Source organism: Corylus avellana, chromosome 9 (assembly GCF_965113065.1).
Source record: "Corylus avellana chromosome 9, dhCorAvel1.hap1.2, whole genome shotgun sequence".
Lineage (NCBI taxonomy): Eukaryota > Viridiplantae > Streptophyta > Magnoliopsida > Fagales > Betulaceae > Corylus > Corylus avellana.
The window spans coordinates 15,752,359-15,773,226 of record NC_142498.1 but is presented as its reverse complement, the minus strand read 5'-3'; the positions used below and the strand labels follow the sequence as shown (position 1 = coordinate 15,773,226).

At 36.9% G+C, this 20,868-nt stretch overlaps 1 pseudogene; it reads left to right on the top strand.

Annotated features, from left to right (window-relative positions):
• The first annotated feature begins 3,942 nt into the window (after positions 1 to 3,942).
• LOC148583861 (uncharacterized) lies at positions 3,943 to 15,115 on the top strand (annotated as a pseudogene).
• The last annotated feature ends 5,753 nt before the right edge of the window (positions 15,116 to 20,868 follow it).

Below are 20,868 nucleotides of genomic sequence, written 5' to 3'. Positions count from 1 at the left end.
GTATCACTCACCCAAGGGGGAAAAAAAGCATGAATAGTGATTACTACATACGATTGAATTTTGGAATCTTAATCTGTTGATTTTTAATTTTTTCCTTTTTGAGATTTTAGTTTGTTGATTCTATGTCTTTAAGAAGTAGATCAATTGGTTGAGGACTACACCTCATAAAACGGAAGTCTCTAGTTCGAATATCTCACCCCCCTCTTGTGTGGACATACATGTCACAAAAAAAAAAAAAAAAAAAGGTTTGTTGATTCCATTTGTTCTTGGAAAGGCTCTAATAGAAGGGCTTAATTATCCTAATGCTACTATTGGCTATAACTCAATTTATTTCCTTTCCTAGTGCATTTCATCTAAGCGTATATGAAAATTATAGTAATGCCAAATCCTCATTTTTTATCTCACTTTCATACCACTAAGCTAATACGTTAGTGCCCATCGGCCCTACGTTTTTATTAAAAAAATGAAAATAATTCAAGGGCCGATGAGCACTGTTCCATCAATTCAATAATATAAAAGTGAAACGAGAAATAAATATTTAAAATTACTCTCGAAACTGACATGTCAATACCATCGTTTGTAGTAAATAATATAGTAATGAAGGCCACGAAATTGCAAAGAGCCTGCAGTGTCATGAGCATTGTTCAGATCCTATTATGGATCAAGAAAGTAACAGAGAATATTATTATTATCTTCTCTTTCACTTCCGAGATCCTCTTGTTTAACATAAACAAATAAACTAATATTATATTAAATACAGAATATTACATAAAAGAAACGCTAGGTTGCTGCAATGGCCATGATACGAAAAAGATTATTGTTTCAAAGAACAAGCTAAAATGCATGAAATGTTAGTCGGTTTCAAGCCAAGAACTGATCAGTACTTGTTGCCCTTTGAAGAAATTAGTCAATCAAATTAATTAAGACAGGAATGGCAAATAAAACAAAGTTTACTATGATTAAACATGTCTCTTTCGGACAATAAAAGTACCGATTAAACAAAGAATTTAGTATTCCTCTCTGTCGTCCCTTCCAAGTCTTCTTGTAGCTACAGTAGGCGTTCCTCGTGGCTACGCATCTATTGAACTGCTTCAAAAACTGTTATTTTCTGCGGTCACTTAATATTGGGTTGGGCTACTTATTAGGGGTGAAAAGGCAAGTAGTTATTAACAGCCCACTAACCGCTAATCACACTAACCGCTTTTGAAGGTGATTAAGAAAAACTGTTAACTGTTAACTGCTAACGTACCGTTTATATATATATATATATATATATATATATATATATATATATATATATATAAAACGATGTTGTTTTTGTATTTAAAATTTTAAATATATATAAAAATTTAGAAATGATGTGGTATATAGTATGATATTATCGTATTACCATAGAAACAACATCTTTTTGATTTTTTGTTTTTCTAATTTTTTAATTTTTGATTTTAAAAAGCGGTTATTAATTATAGTTACTAACTGCTAACCGCCGGTTAATGAAGGTAATTAGTGGATTTTACTAACCGCTTAGGTGGTTATAGTTAGCGGTTTTAGCCAATAACTGTTAACCGTAACCGCCTTTCACTCCTACTACTTATATTCATTTCCAATTATTTAGTTTTATTAGTGCACTGTAATGTTTGTAATGGGATGAAATGTTTTCTTGGCCATATGACTGATGTGCAATGGTACCGGAGCTAAAGGGACGGGGGCATCTATCTTATATGGTTAGCTGGGAATGGCTTACTTGAGTGCACTATAATTAATATAGTATTATCAATATCCTAGATGCGGTTTCACCTGTGGCCACGGAAATGGAATCGGGGGATCCTTGTGATCCTTGTGACTACCTATATATATATCGTTTGAGACCCTTTTATAGATGAGAAGGTACCAATTGAACCATTTGATTGGTTATGCAAAGGTATCATGTGGGTTTCAATGAAAAGAAGCCATTCAATTGGCATAAAGTAACCAATCAAACGGTATGGCGCGAAGCCATGCAGGATAAATTGAAAAACCCTAGCGATCGAGTAGCACAAGCACTGATCTATTAGTGACGGTCTACATGTAATTTACATAAGTCCAAAAAGTTACAAAAATGGGAGGAGTGTTATATATAAGCACATTTTCTTTGGAGGTGGTCCGTAGTGGGTGTTTCCTGATTTTTTCGCTATTGTGCGTGTTGTTCACTGATAAGAGCCAAATATTTCATATTTGGACCCCTTTATTTACATTAGTTAATCTTTTAACTGTGTCATTATTTAATGTTTTGTGTTAGTTTTGTGTTTTTAGTGTTTTATAGGTTGTTGAAGAAAAACTGCAGCTTTAAAGGAAAAAATGTAAAGTTTGGAAGAAAGCATACTTTGAAAAGACCTAGATGATGTGGTTAAGTTTAACCAAATCCAAGAAAATGTTAAATCTGATTAAAGATCATATTAGATTAAATTTTAGATTGGATAAAATTTCAGATTATGTACATGTCTCAGTATTTTGACTATAACTTTCCGTTCAAGTATTGGATTGATGTGATTCAAGTGGCATTGGAAACCTAACTCAAAATAGTACAGTTCATTGTGAAATAGGATTTTTCTAATTCGGATGGTTACTATGCCAAAAACGCCTTGCAATAAAAGGACACAAATTTGGACGAATCCTGTTCCAATTTCAGACTTCTATTTGGACTGTGAGACAGACCTCCGAATTATCTAGGTTTACTAGGGCTTCTAGGACTCTCCTAAACCTATAAATAGACCTCTTTGCATTCAAGAAAAGAGGGAGAATTCCAGAGACTAGTTTTGGGAGACAAGTCTGGAGACAGAATGTAATCCACAACTTTTCTCTGTAATTTAGTTTTTCTTTAGCTTAGGTTTTATTTTTATGTGGAGCTAATTCTCAACTAAGGTTGAGGATGAAGCCTCACTGATGAAGAACATCAATAATTTCATGTAAGTCTTTATTTTTCTGATTTTATTGGGTTTAATATTTCAATTGTTTTACTTCTTTTCAATGAGTAGAGTGATTCTTGGATATTTTTTGTGATTCAAGGATACACTTGATGATTTAAAATAATTTCACATAATTGATTGCTTGATTTTATTTGCCTAAATAATTGGATATCCCTTGTGATTTGTTTTACGGATACATTTGGTATTTCAATTAAGATTTGATATCTTTTGTAATTTACGAATACATCTGATGATTTAATTGATGTTGGATTCCATTTGTGATTTGTGCAATGAATGGATACATGAGATGGTTTTGATTAATTGTTTGAAGCATTGTAAAACATATCTAAGATTTTAATTGTGAGAACTTCAGATTAATATTGATAAACATGGAAGTATATTCGGTGAGTGTGAATTCTCAAACCTTAGTATTTTATCTCTTAGTTTATTTTAATTAGTTTATGTTTTGTCTTTTAATTTTTAAAACGAAAATTCAAAACCCTTTTGGAACTAGGTTATAATTTAATTAGTTTAGATATAAACTGCTCTTTCAAGAATACAATTCTATGTGGGATCGACCTCGCACTTGCAATCTATTAATTACAATCGATTCGTACACTTGCGAGTTAAATAAATTTGCACAACATTCACTATTGAAAAGACGCGCTCGACTTGTTGGAACAAGTGGCTCATATTCTACTATTGGCCCATTGGGTGTAATTAGTTTATGTGGGCCTAGGGACAAATAAGTTGTGCGGGATATTTTGGAGTTTTCCAAAATACTTACAATTAGGGTTTTCCTATAAATATGTTATATTGTATCCCTAAATCATTGAATAGTAAAATATAGCCACACTCTCTCCTATAGACGTAGGCACATTGCCAAACCACGTAAATATGTATCTTGACTCTTTCTTGATCTCTTTCTTTTCGATTCCATATTATTCATCATTGTTGTTTACAGTAACAACAATTGATATTGGAGCCAGGTTCTATGATGGCTGGGATTGACACATCTTCTGCAAAATTCGACGTGATGAAGTTCAATCGATCTGGTAATTTCAAGTTATTGTAGAAATGTGTCAAGGATTTGTTGGTGTAACAAGGGATGGTGAAGGCATTATATGGGACGAAGCCAGAACGGATGTCAGACATAGATTGAAAGGAACTTAAGGCTAAGACTCTTGCTACTATTTGACTTTGTCTAGGGGATGAAGTGATGTATCATGTCATGGACGAAGAATCTTCGGTGGCAGTTTCATTGAAACTAGAAAGTCGGTATATGTCAAAGTCATTGACGAACAAGCTCTATCTAAAGCAGCGGTTGTACGTCTTGAAGATGGCAGAGGGCTCGGTTTTGAGCCAACACATCAACGTGTTCAATCAGGTAATCGGCAATTTGAAGAGGGTTGATGTGAAGTTCAAACACGAAGACAAGGCATTGATGCTATTGAATTCACTCTCAACTTCTTCTACGTATGAGAATTTGTTTACAACTATGACATGGGGGAAAGAGTCTATGGAGTTAGAGGACATTAGAGGAGCCCTGTTGGCTTTTAATCAGAGAAAGAAAATCAGTGATCAAAGTTCTCAAGAAGAAGGGCTAGTCGTAAAGGGTAAGTAAAAGTGGAATAAGTAGTAACAAGGGTGGTTCGAATGGCAAGAATTCTCGGTCAAAGTCCAAGAAGAGGAAGAACATCAATTGCTCTAAGTGCGGAAAGAAATGGCACATAAAGTGGGATTGTCCAAACCAGAAGAAGAACAAGGACAACGAGAATGAAGGTTCCTCAAGGTTTGCGAACATAGTGGAGGCAAATTTAGATGATGCTAATGGTGATATGCTTTCTATTGCATCAAATTCAGAGCATCATGTGGATTCTTAGATTCTAAACTCAACATATTCGTTTCACATGACGTCCAACAGAGATTGGTTTGACACCTAAAGGTCAGTTAATTCTGGTATAGTAATGGTGCATATTGCAAAATTATTGGCATATGTAATATTAGAAGTAAGATGTTTGATGGTGTGGTTAGAACGTTATCTAATGCTAGACATGTACCAGACGTGGAAAAAAATTTGATTTCATTGTGCACCTTAGACTTAAACGGTTATGGTTATAAGTCTGAATTTGGAGTAATTAAGGTGACTAAGGGTGCGATGGTAGTGATGAAGGGAAAAAAAAATTTCAAAGAGTATCTATAAATTGTTGGAAAATACAGTTGTAGGTGAAATCGCTTCTATGGAGTCAAGACCGATTGTACTATTTTGTGGCATATGCAGTTGGGTCATATGAGTGAGCAGGGCATCTTGGAGCTTCATATGAGAAATCTGTTGAAGGGTGTCAAAACGTGTAAACTTGTTTTCTGTAAATTCTGTGTTTTGGGGAAGCAAAATCGGGTACAATTCAAGACAGTCACACACAAGACAGAGTGTATTCTAGATTATGTTCATTCTAATGTTTGGGGGACCAGTGAGGACAACGTCACGGGGAGGACATATGTATTTCGTTATTTTTATTGATGATTTTTCCAAAAAGGTTTGGGTGTACTTTATGCGGCACAAATCAGAGACGTTTGCCAAGTTCAAGTTATGGAAAGCTGAAGTGGAGAACCAGATTGGGAAAAAGGTTAAGTGCCTCAGGACAGATAATGGCACTGAGTACACAAAAGACAAGTTCAGGGATTTCTGTGAGCAGTATGGTATAAAGAGACATTTCACAGTACGCAAGACACGGCAACAAAAAGGTGTGGCGGAAAGGATGAATACGTCTATTGCAAAGAGAGCACGATGTCTCAAGTTGAATGTTGGACTTGCAAAAAAATTTATGGGTAGATGCAGTAAGTATGGCATGCTACTTGATCAACAGGTCATCGAGGGCAGCACTAGATGTGAAAGTTGCAGAGGAGGTGTGGACAGGTAATGAGGTAGATTACTCTAGTTTGAGAGTATTTGGTTGTCTAGCTTATGTGCACATACCTAGTGAAGAACGGTCGAAGCTTGATCCGAAGTCTAGAAAGTGTGTTTTTTCTGATATGGGAAAGGGGTTAAAAGTTACAAGTTTTGGGATCCGAAGGCAAACAAAGCAGTGATCAGTAGAGACGTGGTATTTGATGAAAATTTCATGTTGAAGAGTACTCAGGGTAAAGAGTAGTAGGTGCTAGAAAGTAGTAGCAGTGATAAGCAAGTAGTGCAGGTAGAGTTAGAGACTCCTATGCAGGAGAACACTTCTCAGGATAGAGAGACCTCTACTTCAGGAGTTGAGGAGCATCACACTACAGTCACAGACAGACCTAGACGCAATATCAGGGCACCAGCCAGGTACGGTTATGAAGACATGGCTTCTTATGCTCTTATCATCAGTAGTGGAGATCCTACTTTTTAAGATGCTGTTAATAGCCAAGGGAAGAGCAGATAGGTGGGTGCTATGGCGGAGGAGATGGAGTCTATGCATAAGAACCAGATGTGGGATTTGGTGGAGCTTCCAGAGAGGAAGAGTGCGATAGGGTGCAAATAGGTGTTCAAGAAAAAAAAAAGCATTATTAGAAAAAGGGGAGGAAAAGTTCAAGGCTCACCTAGTAGCAAAGGCTTATTCATAGCAAAAATAGGTTGATTACGAGGAAATATTTTCCCAGTGGTCAGACATACTTCCATCAGAGCAGTATTGGTGTTGGTAGCTCATTATGACATGGCATTGGAGCAAATGGATATAGACAACTTTTCTCCATGGTGATTTGGAGGAGCAGATTTGCATTGAGTAGCCTGAAAGGTTTTGTCAACCTAGACAGGAGTGCTTGGTTTCTAAATTGAAGAAGTCACTTTATGGGCTGAAGCAGTCTCCAAGACAGTGGTATAAGCGGTTTGACTCCTACACTATCAGAATTGACTACATGAGATGTGAATATGACTGTTGTGTGTATGTTAGGAGCCTTGATGATGGCTCATTTATTTTTCTGTTACTGTATGTGGATGATATGCTTATTGTAGCTAAGAGTATAGTAGAGGTCAACAAACTAAAAGTTTTGTTGAGTAGAGAATTTAACATGAAGGATTTGGGCACACCTAAGAAGATTTTGAGGATGAAGATTCGTGGGGACAAGGATGCCAAGAGATTGTGGCTATCTTATGCCGGCTATATGAAAAAGGTGTTGGAGAGGTTTAGCATGGAGAATGCGAAATCGATGAGTACACCTTTGGCGAATCATTTCTGTTTGTCAACCTCACAGTTTCCAAAGACAATTGAAGAAACTGAAGACATGTCTAAGGTCCCATATGCCAATGCAGTGAGGTGTCTGATGTACGCTATGGTATGTACCAGGCCAGATTTGGCTCATGTAGTCAATGTGGTGAGTAAATACATGGCAATCCAAGGAGACATCACTAGGATGCAGTCAAATGGATTTTTAGATACTTCAAAGGTAATAAAGAGTATAACATCACTTTTGTCAGACAGAAAAGTGATTTGTCAGCCATCGGGTATGTAGATGCGGATTATGCAGGGGATTTGGATGACAGGAGGTCGACCATAGGTTATGTGTTCACTATTGCAGGAGGACCTATATGTTGGAGGTCTATGATCCAGTCCACGGTTGCGATGTCCACGACTGAGGCGGAGTACATGGTGGCGGCTGAGGGTGCAAAGAGAGCTTTGTAGCTTACAAGGTTAGTCAGGGTGCTGGGTATTCAGCAAGGTGGAGTTCCGTTGTATTGTGATAGTCAAAGTGCCATTTACTTGGCAAGAACCAGGTGTATCATGCGAGAACCAAGCACATTGATGTGAGGTTCACAAGATCAGGGAATTGGTTGTTACAGGTCAATTGTTACTTGAAAAGATTCACACTTTTGAGAATGCAGCGGACATATTGACGAAACCTATTACCGCAGACAAGTTCAAGCATTGCTTGGACTTGACAAATGTCGCCAAGTGCTAGGAATGAGAGGAGAGGAGAGGAGTCGGCATTGATAAGTGCTAAAATAATCATATTTTAGCACCTTAATTTACATATATTAGACTCTTAGTTTTGTTATTATTTGATGTTTTGTTTCATTTTTGTGTTTTATGTCTTTTTATAAGTTTTTGAAGAAAATGAAGCATTTCTGAAAATTTCAGACTTAAAGGGCATTTTTGGGAAAATCTGTTGAGAACGAGCACATGAAGACTAGGCTCAAGTGCAAGAATGCGCTCGAGTGCACATACGCCTAGGCTCGAGTGCCGCAGTGCGAGCGCGCATTAGCGCTCGAGCGCACACGGACAAGGATCGAGCATAAGCTTGTGCTCAAGTGCACCAGACCTGGGATTGAGCGCACTCGTGCGCTGGAGAAAAATTAGATGTGGCCAAGACTCCTTTTTCAACCCAAATTTGGTTTTCAAAGTCATACTTGTACTAAAAAATATACCTTCGATTTTATTAGGTTTTCTATGTTTTTCTAAGCCTATAAATAAACCTCTAAGCCTCTAGGAAAAAGTGTGGAGAAGTAGACCCTTTGAAAAAGAACTAAAAACTAGATCAAGAGGAGTTTGGATTTTTCTTCTCTTCCCCTTCTATTTTTGTTATGTAGTTAGTATTTTAATTAGGGCTAGTTTGAAGCCCTAATCATGTTTCTTTAGGGTTGCAATATTGGTGCCTTTTCTACAATTATCATTTGGGTGTTTAATTTGATTACTTCCTGTTTACTTGAATTCTGCAGATGAATGTGTTTGATCATATGTATGTGCTTGGATTTATGTTATTTAAGTCAATTTGGATGACCGAGTTCTGGGCTTAATAAAGTGACAAAAGAATCCCATCACAGGTTCTTGGGCTAATCAACATGGGGAACCAGGAGTAGATACTATGCCTTAGGCCTTGTGTTGTTGTCAATTTTCATAGATTTATGCTTCCTTAAAGAACAACTTAGTAGATACGATGCTAAATCGTTTGTGGAGGAAAAGAACTAGAGTAGATACCATGCCTAATTCTTTGTTTAGGAAAATCAATAGCTTAAGGAGTAGATACCATGCCCTTAGGTTGACATACATTGGATATTTAGAGATAATTGAAATACTGGCATATTGTTAATCTTATTTAAGTATGGTTAGCGGTGGATTTCAAAACCCTAATCCTTTTTAGTATTTCTTTTATTTTAATTCAATATGTGACAATTGAGTTAATTCTGTTAATTAAATAGGAAATTACATTCTAAGCATAATTTACCAATTCTCAAGGGAATGATCTCGTATTTGCCTGCTATATTATCGTTTTGATCTTGTGAACTTGTGAATAAAATGTAGCGAATAATCGCCTATTAATTTAGGTAAGTATTTGTCACAATAGGCATCCCCAAACCTATTAGTTCTAGGTGGATGCCCAATACTTGATTGTCTTCAAAGATGTGAATACTCACCAAGGTGGAGATTGTTGAAACAAGTGGCTCATATTCTACTACTGGCTCATTGGGTGTAATTAGTTTATATAGGCCTGGGGACAAATAAGTTGTGGGGGGTATTGTGGAGTTTTTCAAAATATTTACAATTAGGGTTTTCCTATAAATATGTTATGTTGTAATCCTAAATCATTGAATAGTAAAATATAGCCGCACTCTCTCCTGTAGACGTAGGCATATTGCCGAACTACGTAAATCAGTGTCTCGACTCTTTCTTGATCTCTCTCTTTTTGATTCAATATTATTCATTAACCCTAAATCATTGAGTAGTAAAATATAGCCGCACTCTCTCCTGTAGACGTAGGCACATTGCCGAACCACATAAATCTGTGTCTTGACTCTTAATCTCTCATTTCAATTCCATATTATTCATCATTGTTGTGCCCGATAACAACACCATTGGAACTGTCAATAGTAAATGACGTGCACAGAGTTAGGCATTGTTCAAACGACACCTCTAGTTTCAGAGGCATCGTTTGAATAGTAAATGATACCTCTAAGCGTTGTTTTACAAAAACGACATCTATTAAGGAGTCGTTAAGAGCCCTTTTTTTTTAGTGCACATAGTGGGCACGTAATTGTGCGGTAGTTGCCTACTTAGCGGGTGGCTATTGATAAGTGCCAAATATTGCATATTTAGACCCCTTTATTTACATTAGTTAATCCTTTAGCTGTGTCGTTATTTAATATTTTGTGTTAGTTTTGTGTTTTTAGTGTTTTGTAGGTCATTGAAGAAAAACTACAGCTTTAAAGGGAAAAATGCGAAGTTTGGAAGAAAACATACTTTGAGAAGACCTAGATGATGTGGTTAAGTCTAACCAAATCCAAGAAAAGGTTAAATCAGATTAAAGTTCAGATTGGATAAGATTTCGGATCGGATTCAAATTCAGATTCTGCACACGTCTTAGTATTTTGACCATAACTCTCCGGTCAAATATCGGATTGAAATGATTCAAATGGCATTAGAAAGCTAGCTCAAAATACTACAATTTGTTGTGAAATAGAATTTTCGTAATTCGGACGGGTTTTATGTCAAAATCGCCCCGCAATTAAGAGACACAAATTTGGACGAATCCTAGTCCGATTTCAGACTTCTATTTTGACTGGGAGACAGACTTCCGAATTATTTAGGTTTACTTGGGCTTCTTGGACTTCCCTAAGCCTATAAATAGACTTCTTTGCATTCAAGAAAAGATACACAATCCCAGAGAGCAAAATTCTTTTGTTTAGTTTTTCTTTAGGTTTAGGTTTAGGTTTAGATTTTATTTTTATGTGGAGCTAAATTCCCAACTAAGGTTGGGGATAAAGCCTCACCGATGAAGAACATCAATACTTTTATGTAAGTTTTTATTATTTTGATTTTATTGGGTTTTATATTTCAATTGTTTTACTTCTAATCAATTGTGTGGAATGATTCTTGGATATCTCTTGTGATTCAAGGATACATGTGATGATTTGAGATAATTTCATATGATTGATTGCTTAGCTTTTAACTCATAAAAATTGGATATCCCTTGTGATTTGTTCTACGGATACATCTGGTGTTTCAATTGAATTTGGATTCCTTTTGTGATTTGGTCAATGAATGGATACATGGGATGATTTTGATTAATTCTTTGAAGCATAGTAAAACATATCTATGATTTAATTTGTGAGAACTTCGGATTAATATTGATGAACATAAAGTATGTTGTTATAATTTGGTGAGTGTGAATTCCCAAACCTTAGTACCTTTATCCTTAGATTTACTTATTTTATTTAGTTTATGTTTATCCTTTAATTTTCAAAACTCAAAAATCAAAACCCTTTTGGAACTAGATTAGGATTTAATTAGTTTAGATATAAATTGCTCTTTCAAAAATACAATTCTCTGTGGGATCGACCTCGCACTTGCAATCCATTAAACTACAATCGATTCGTGCACTTGCGAGTTAAATAAATTTGCACAACAGCTATTAGACTTTTACAACTTTTTGATAGAGTGCAAGTTGACCCTTGGTTATTTATATTCGTATGAAAAACAAAATTCAAATGATAAAAAAAAAATAAAAAAAATGATATCTTTCATAACCTGGTGACAGAACCGATTACTACCAATCCCATTGCAAAAAGAACAAGTGGCATATATATATATAGGTGAAAATTATTTTATAAAAATCAAGTGAGAAAAATAAGAGCAACTTTCATTTTTGTTGTTTATAAAATAATTTCCACATAAGATGAGGAGGGCACGAGAAGAACACCATAAGAGCACCTAGCAATCCCATATATATATGTTTCAATAAGTGAGTAAAATATTTAATTAACATAGAATATAAAATATAAAGTCAAGATTTGAACTCTACTACGGTTCTACCACTTTAAATTGGAAATACTATATATTAAAAAAATGAAAATAAGGAGAGGGAAAAAAAAAAATGAAGAAGTGAGATAATTCAGCCATAAAAAGGCTAGGTCTATCATACACAAAACTTAGGGACTCTATCTTTATCGCTAATTTGGTATATAACACATTATAAGTGTTAGTAATTAAACCCTTGTATACTCAATGTGGGTTAATCCAATTAGTACCAAGAGTTGTATTTCTTAGTTCTTAGATGGGTGTTAAAGGATCATTCAATTTAATCATTTCAGAAATCAAAATTCTAAATCTCGACTCTCTCAATTCTCTTGTATCTTTCTCTCTTAAATAGCATTTAGATTGTAGGCATATATGTTTTATGAGAAAAATATAAAAAAGCCCCCCAAACTACCAGCCGTTTTCGATTTAGCCCCCTGATGTTCCAAAAGTCATAAAGTAGTCCCCCAAACTACCAAACTTTTGCATTTTGGCCACTCCGTTAGTCAAAACCGTCAGTTTGGACGGAAATTGCAAAACGACGTCGTTTCGTTACGGGAAGTTACTAGAATTCCCTTTTGTTAAAAAAAAAAATCAATTTTAAAAAGGGTCTAGGAAACGAAGTCGCCGCAGCTTCGTTTCTTCGTTTTCTTCTCCATGCAACCGTACAAATGAAGAAGAGAGCTGCTACGTCTACGACTGGAGAAAAAATGCTACAGGTATTGATATGGGCAGACAAAAACGAACAAAGCTTGCTTACCCGATGATGCGAAAAAATTTGTGACTCCAGAGAAGATCACTGGGGCTGGCTCACTCGCCGCAACTTCCACAGATCCAGCGAAGGCTCCGATGGTTTTAAGGGCTCCTCTGGCGAAGGTTAGTTCGCTGGAAAATCATTCATCCGCACTAGATCGGTTTGCTCTAGAGTTTCGTTGAGTGCTGTTGTTGATATTTCTAGGACAAACGGTGGCTGCCTGAGAGATAGAGAGAGAGAGAGAGAGAGGCGTGGGTCGCCGTGACCCACGCGGGTCTGGCTGCCAGACCCCTTGGGTCACCAGAGACCCATGGCATGGGTCAAATTAGAGGAAATTTTTTCTCCAATTTTCAGTTTTGGGTACGTTCTCCTTCCCCCTATTCCTCCTTTGTTTCTTGTGCTCTGTTCCTGGATTTGTGCCTCCTGTTCTGTGTTCCTCCTGTGTTTTTGGGTTAGGCTTTACCCTAGGTAGGAAGTACTGGGCGATGTAAGTTTCCTGTGGTTTGTTGTTTTGGCTTTTTAGTTTGAGTTTAGATAATTTGAAATCCACATTCAAAAGCAAGAGAAATGGAAAGCATTTATAAAGAGTTAGATGAAGTCAAAGCAGAGATGGTGAAACTAAACAGAACTCCCAAGGCAGGAAACAATATCCGGACAACCATACAGTTGTGCCAACACTCTTTCCTCCAACAGGAGGGAGAATGACTTCTCAAGAGGGCACGTCTTAACAGCGATCAGTGGAGCCGTGGGATCACCGGGTTCAACCAAGAACACCGTGCTGTACGTTCCCTTGCCAAGCCACCTTTGCCACATCGCCATGAAATCCGAACAAGCACGAAAACACAGAGAGTGAAAACGAAGTTGCTGTGTGTGTAGGCATTAAAGTGAAAACGACGTCGTTTCCTAAACCCTTTTTAAAATTGATTTTATTTTTTTAAAAGGGCATTCTAGTAACTTACCGTAACGAAACGACGTCGTTTTGCAATTTCTGTCCAAACTGACGATTTTGACTAAAGGAGTGGCCAAAATGCAAAAATTTGGTAGTTTGGGGGGCTGCTTTATGACTTTTGGAACATCAGGGGGCTAAATCGAAAACGGGTGGTAGTTTGGGGGGCTTTTTATATTTTTCCCATGTTTTAATCTTGTAAAAAAAAAAAAAAAACACCATCATTTGAGTTCTTTCTGTAACAGCCCAACTTTAACCCCATAATAGATTTACATGTTAGTCTTGAGGATGGGTTAGAGGTGCAGGCTCGACTTGTTGGGCCTAAGACAACTTAGTAAAAATAGATCAAAAGCCCAAGAATGAGTGAACAAAATTTTATTTGTAACTATAATTTCAAATATTTTAGGGGTAACTTCACTTTAGACTCCTGAATTACCACGCGATTTGACAGGCCCCCACCAACTTCAAAACCTCTAAATTTGAACCATAAACTTTTAATTGCAGTCAATTTACCCCTCCCCCCCCCCCCCCCCCTTTGTCAATTTTTTGCCCTTTAAAACCCCTAAAAAGACAAAATTACCCTTAAAGAAAAAGGGTCACAAGATAGCCCAAACGTAGGTCACCTTGTGATTTTTTTTTAAAATTTTTTTTATAATTTGTAATTTGAAATTAAGGTAAATTTGAAATTTTAGTTGAAACTTCACTTTGGCCTCTTGAACTTCCACCCGATTTTACAAAGCTCCTTGAACTTCCAAATCTCTCATTTTGGACCCCTGAACTTCCATTAGCTCTCAAATAGGACCCTTCCGTCTATCTGAATCAATAAGATCAAACAGAATGCCTATCACGTGACTTTAACGTGATTGTTTACCCCTTAGTTACCCGTTTTGCCCTCACACTCACTCACCCTCACTCACCCTTACACTTACACTTACAACCATATATTAAAACACACCACTGTACAAGAAACCCCCGAGAATGAGAGAGCACGAAGACCCACTACCCAAGCTGTAGAAAAAAATCAATGGGTTCCAACCATCCATTTGAAAAGATTAGGAAGGAAGTCGAAGAAACAAACCTGAGGATCTAGCTTCCAACCTTGTCAACGACGTCACAACGATGAAGAATCCCAAACAACGGCGATACCCAGTACTGATGAAAGTTGATTCTATCATCCACAGGCAAAATTACCCACTACCTAGTACCGGGGAGATGACAACGGTGAAATATGGAGCACTCCGAGGGTGAGGTATGCGATCGAGCTACCAAATTTGCAAATGTGGGAGCAAAACAGTTATCAAAACTGCATCAATAACTAAAAATCATGGAAAAATGTTTTATGCTTGTGTTAATTATTTGGTAAGATGTGTTTGAGAATTTATCTTTTCACAAAAATTTTATGCTCGTCCCGTTATGCCAAAATTCTGTAGTAATTGGGTAAACCCTAATTTTTGTGACCCTAGTTTTTGTAACCCTAATTTGCATAATTATGTAGAATGAAAAAAATCGTTGTTGCAATTTTGTTAAATGAGTTGAACCAGAAATTTGTGTGTGCGATGATTGAGTGATGTCGATGTTGATGTAGTGGCGTAATGAGTTGAAGTCCGAAAGGGCAATGGAAGTCTTCAAATGCAAGGTTGAGCTTGCTGAGTACAAGTCAAAAATTGAAGTTGATTTTGTTAATTTTGAACTTAAACTTCAAAGGGTTTAGAATAAGTATCGTTGGATGCAGCTGAAGTTTCGAGTTGCACTTGCATGTTGTTGGTGTCTTGTTGTTGTATTGATGTGTTTTCGTTTTTCTAATGAACTTGCATCAAGGCTAATGTTAAGCAGCTCAAATAGACATTTTATTGTCTTTATTTGTATCAGACTTGTATGAATTGACTATTTTCGTAATATTTTTTAGGTTTTAGTTATGTTGTAATATTTGCAATGGTTTGTATAGATTTTGTTGGTACAATTAACTCTAGTATTGAAATGGATTTGTCCTCTAAATTTATGGTATTGTGACCCCAATTTCTGTTATTACTTGCTATTGTGTTACCTTCATATTGAGAAATAAAACATTGGCTAAATATTGTCATCCACAAAATTTACACCAAATGTGTAAGAACTACTAAACTAATCCAACTATCAAAATCGTAGCAAACACTACATATATAATCACAACTACTTAAGACCCTTCCTTATTTAATTCTAATCCAAAAGTTGCATAAATGTTGCCAAAACATACATGACCATCAAAATTAATCTAACTATTAAAATCAATGCAAATACTACAAAATGTACACCAAATGTGTAAGAACTCCTAAGCTAATCCAACTATCAAAATCATAGCAAACACTACATATATAATCACAACTACTTAAGACCCTTACTTATTTAATTCTAATCCAAAAGTTGCATAAATGTTGCCAAAACATACATGACCATCAAAATTAATCTAACTATCAAAATTAATGCAAATACTACAAAATTTACACCAAATGTGTAAGAACTCCTAAGCTAATCCAACTATCAAAATCATAGCAAATACTACATATATAATCACAATTACTTAAGAAATTACATATTTAATTATAATCCAAAAGTTGCATCCATGACCATCATCTACTATTCATCAATTACAATGTTTACAAAATACCCTAAACAGCTACAAGTAGTTATCAATAAAACACTAAAAACTGAGATAAACACACGTTCACACAATAACATTCATGGTTCCTACATTTTCTACTTCCCTTTGTCCTTCACTATTTTGGTGGACTTATCTTTCCTCCTATCCATTCTTCTAACATGGTCGTCAAAACTAGGGCCGGCAATTTTGACACGACCCGCGAATCCGACACGAACACGACACGAAAAAACAGGTATTGAGTTTGGGCTAATCGGGTTCGGGTCGTAATCGGGTCTACCCGATTAAGACCCGGAAATTTCGTGTCTGGCGGGTCGACCCGCCAGACACGATTACTGTGCGGGTCTGGCAGGTCGACCCGCCAGACCCGCATAATATTCGGGTCTGCGGGTCGACCCGCCAGACCCGGTTTTTTTTTTTTTTTTCTTTTTTCTGGAATCTGGACCCGCCGACCCGGTTTTTTTTTCTTGGTTTTTTTCTGGACCCGGCAGCAGCTCACGCACAAGTTCCCAGCTCCTTCTCCTTGATTCTAGCTGTGTGTCATCTCCGATTGCATGTATTATTATTGCTTTAGCATTTATTAGGATTTTCTTTTCTTTTTAAATATTCTTCATCTGGGTATTTGCATTGATAAGGATTTGGAATGATTCTTGGGATTTATGTTGATTTTATAATAACTTTCTTCTTTCTCTCTGTGATAAAATTACAGATGAAATTCTAATGTCTACTAATGAAGAACTCTCTAAGCATTGATGCTATTGTTTGTTTCGGATAGCAAATTTGTGATCTTTAGAAAAACTTTACTGTACTTTACCTTGTCGTTGCTAAAATGAAAATCACTTAAATTATAACTATTCTATTATATTACACATTTTGATAAATGTATTTGCACAATTAAATATGGGTCTTGGTCTTCTATGGCTCTCATGGAATTCAAAAATATTGAGTCTTGGCCCAGGGTTGGATGCTAAAAAAAATGTCTGGGAATTTGTATCTTTGTTCAAATTAATTTTTTAACACTTTTGTTACATGTGGGACTAAATTATAAGTGGACTATTTTAATAAATGAACTTACTTGTTTTAACTTTTAACTTTTAAGTTTAGGTGAAATTATGAGTTTAGTAATTTATTTTGGAGTACAATTTGTCAATTACGGTCACTTTCCAATTTTTTTTTTTTTCTTATCCTTTATTAAAGCCTTTAATCTCTTAGAACTCAATTTTTTGCATTGACTATATTGATGTATTAGTATTATTATTACAATTTTGAATTTTAATTTTTTTAAAATAAAAAAATTATAGTTTAGGGTAATCGGGTCGTGTCGGGTCGTGTCTACCCGTTTATACCCGGTTATTTTAAACGGGTAAAACGGGTCGTGTCGGGTTACCCGGTTATTTTCGTGTCATAATCGTGTCAAACCCGATTACCCGTTTAGCTAAACGGGTCGTGTCTGGGTATAGGCTAATCGTGTAACGGGTACCCGCGGGTCATAATCGGGTCGTGTATGGGTACCCATTTTGCCACCCCTAGTCAAAACCTGGTGGATGGTCAGCAGCTATCCCTTTTCCCTTTTGTATTTCAAATTCAGGTGGGGCAATACAAAATGTCATACCACCAGCTCTGGGATGACCCTAAGAGCATACTGGTCTACCACCTGGAATTGGGGGTGGCCCAACAGGGTTACCAGTCAAGTCAACAATAATCTTTTGCTTGTTGGTAGGTTCTCTTTCACTCCTAACATGTTCCCTTAACCTACCACTTGCCCTTACCCTTGTGGCCAATCCTAGGGTTCTTTTCTTCTTATTCCCAAATATGGTAGATGCCTGCAACTAATCACATTCAATCAGGCCCCTAATTTTTTTTAGGGGTTTAATTTACAGAATATGAAGAATTACTCACATTCAGTTTGTATGCAGAATGTGTTGCTATTCTGACTGGCTGGGTGGCAGAATGTGCATTTCTCACATGCTAGCTGACAGAAGTTGCTACTCCCACAGGTTGTGACTGGTGCTGTAATGTAATCTCTGAACATGGCCTAAATGCCAGCTGTGAGACATGCAGTGATGCATTCGGTGAGGCTGACCTAAATGTAGGTTGTGTTGTAGGCTGCGATGCAGTCTATGAGACATGTAGTGATGCAATATGGCCTAAATGCAGGATGAGATGCAGGCTGTGAATGTGTTTGACTTATGGTTGTTGAACAATCACCAGATTGTGATCCCCCTACCCTGCTTGAACCTAATGGTGTGTTCACTCTTCCCTTTTTCCTACGGGTAGTTGAAGTGGCAGTTGAAGATCCATCCAACTACAAACACAAACAAACAAATAAATAAAATATGTAAACCAATTTAGTAAATTAAACAATAAGCAGTAAACACTAAACAGGAAAAATTATCAATGAATAAGCCATTACCATGTCCAAATTCCAATCAGTTGATGCATTATCTTTGTAGTAATGTCTGACACGTGACCTTCGTTTCTCGTCTCTGCCTGACAACACATGACCTCTAGTTGTGACCAAACTTCATGCAGTACCCACGTTGATTTTTGTTACCCCCCTTCCTAATTGAATTAGAATTTCTTGGTTCATCCGCACCCCTTTGTCTTTTTTTTTAGGTCTGCCAAGAGCTGCCCTCGCCTTAGGTGGCTCAATCTTTGGTTGGTTGCTTATAGGTCACTACTCTTCACTTGGCACAAGGTAGACAGTGTAGTCATATGACTTGTATTACTTCTCCTTGTCATAGTAATCACTCAAATATTTAGCTGGGTCTCCACCTTGATGTAAAATGGCAGAAATGACATGAGAACATGGGATATCAGTTACATCTCATTTCTTGCAGCCACAAGTTCTACCATCCACATCTACAACAAATTTCTTCCCGATGCACTCAACTTCAAACATATGCTGACTGGCATATGTACACCAACAGTTATTAGCTTCATCATCTTCTTTTTCTAGCTTCTTTCTAATCTTTGGCCTTAAGGCCTCCTCCATTGAACTGATTAACTCATTTTTCTTCACATACCTTCTCATCAACTTACATCTAATACCTTCCAACATGCTCAAGATTGTCTGGTCACGGTATTTTTTGATCCATGAATTGGAACTCTCATAAGTATTGTTGTGTAAGAGGCCAGACTTACAATTTGTATTAAACTATCCCCTACACCAAGTCTTGGGATCAACCTTCTCTAGGTAGGCATGGGCATCCTTACTAATCCTCTTTATCTCATCCATTACTTTATAAAACTCTGTCTTTGTGTAGGATGTAGCAGCTTGCCAAAGAAGATCCTTCAGTAGCACACCCTGATGACCTGAGTTTTTAAAATTAGCGTACAAGTGCCTAACACATGTACGATGCTCGCACTGTGGACATACTTGTTTTAGGCTTGGAATGAGGCCCTGCACAATAGTTGAAAACATAATTAGTTGCATTGCACTAAACATTTAATTTATATGAATAATAAATAACAACTATTTTACCTTCCGTTGATCCGAAATAAAAGTCCATCCATGTCAACTAGGACCAAGATCTGTAACAAGCGCCTCTAAAAACCATGTCCAACTATCTTTTGTTTCAACCTCTACAACAGCCATTGCAATAGGGTACATGTTGCTGTTGGCATCCCTGCCCACAGCAGCCATGATCTGGCCCTTATCAATACCCTTTAAAAAACTTGCATCAAGACCTACAACAGGCCTACACCCTTCCACAAAACCATTCTTTATGGCTGCCAATGAAAATTAAAGCCTTTGAAATCTGCATGGCACCTGAGGCATTGGTCTCTCAACCATCAAAATCAAACAACTACCCACATTAGTGCTCTTAACCATTGAGCAATAATCCCACAACCGATGGTACTGCTCATCCAGTTTCCCATAAATAATTTCTCTTGCTCTTTTCCTTACCCTATACAAAGAACTCACATGGACATCCACATTCCATTTTGCTTTCACCTTTTTCTGCAATACATTTATGGGCATGTTTGACTGCTCCCTAAAAGAATCCATGCACCACTCAGCAATCCAAGTTGAAGTGACCATGTGATTTTGGTACTTCCTAGTGCAAGTGTGTTTGGGCCTTATGGATACTAAAAGGAATGTCATCTCATTCTTCAACTGCCTCCCATGTACCCTATACTTGCACCTTGGATCTTTGCAGACAACCACAACCCTCTTATTTTCATTTCTCTTGAATTTCAAATCCTACCATCTACTAATATTGTATTGTTTTACGGCTTTTCTAAATTTCACTACACTATGAAATGTATTCCCTACAATCAATGTCGGATTATTCATATCAGTATGATCAAAAGGGATTCTTTTCGTTGCATCCTTACAGGATGAGTGCACTCTACTCTCATCTCCACTAACATATGGTGACTCTAGCTTATCACTATCATACATGTCTCCACTACTATCACTCTCTTTCCTCTCTTTCCCACCCTCCCCAGCATCACCCTCCCCAGAAACATCCTCAACATCCCCTTCCACATCTACCTTCTCAACAACCTCTTCAGCATTTCCAACCCCCTCATCAATGGCCCCGTTACGATGAGTAATATCCTCATCAGAATCAAGACAATCTGTATCATCACTAAGAACTGAATCTTAGAAGGCATCCTTCCTAAACACAAATGCCCTATTGTACTCTGAATCTTTTTCTTCATCTCCATCAACTACATCATCTGCTACACCATAAGTTACTATATACAATATTACAAGATCGTGATCTAAATGTTTTGCCACCATTTCAGTTACATTGTAATCAGATGACAAAAGTCTTAACCCTTGGTCTAATGGAAAAGCTAGTACACTGTAATAAACA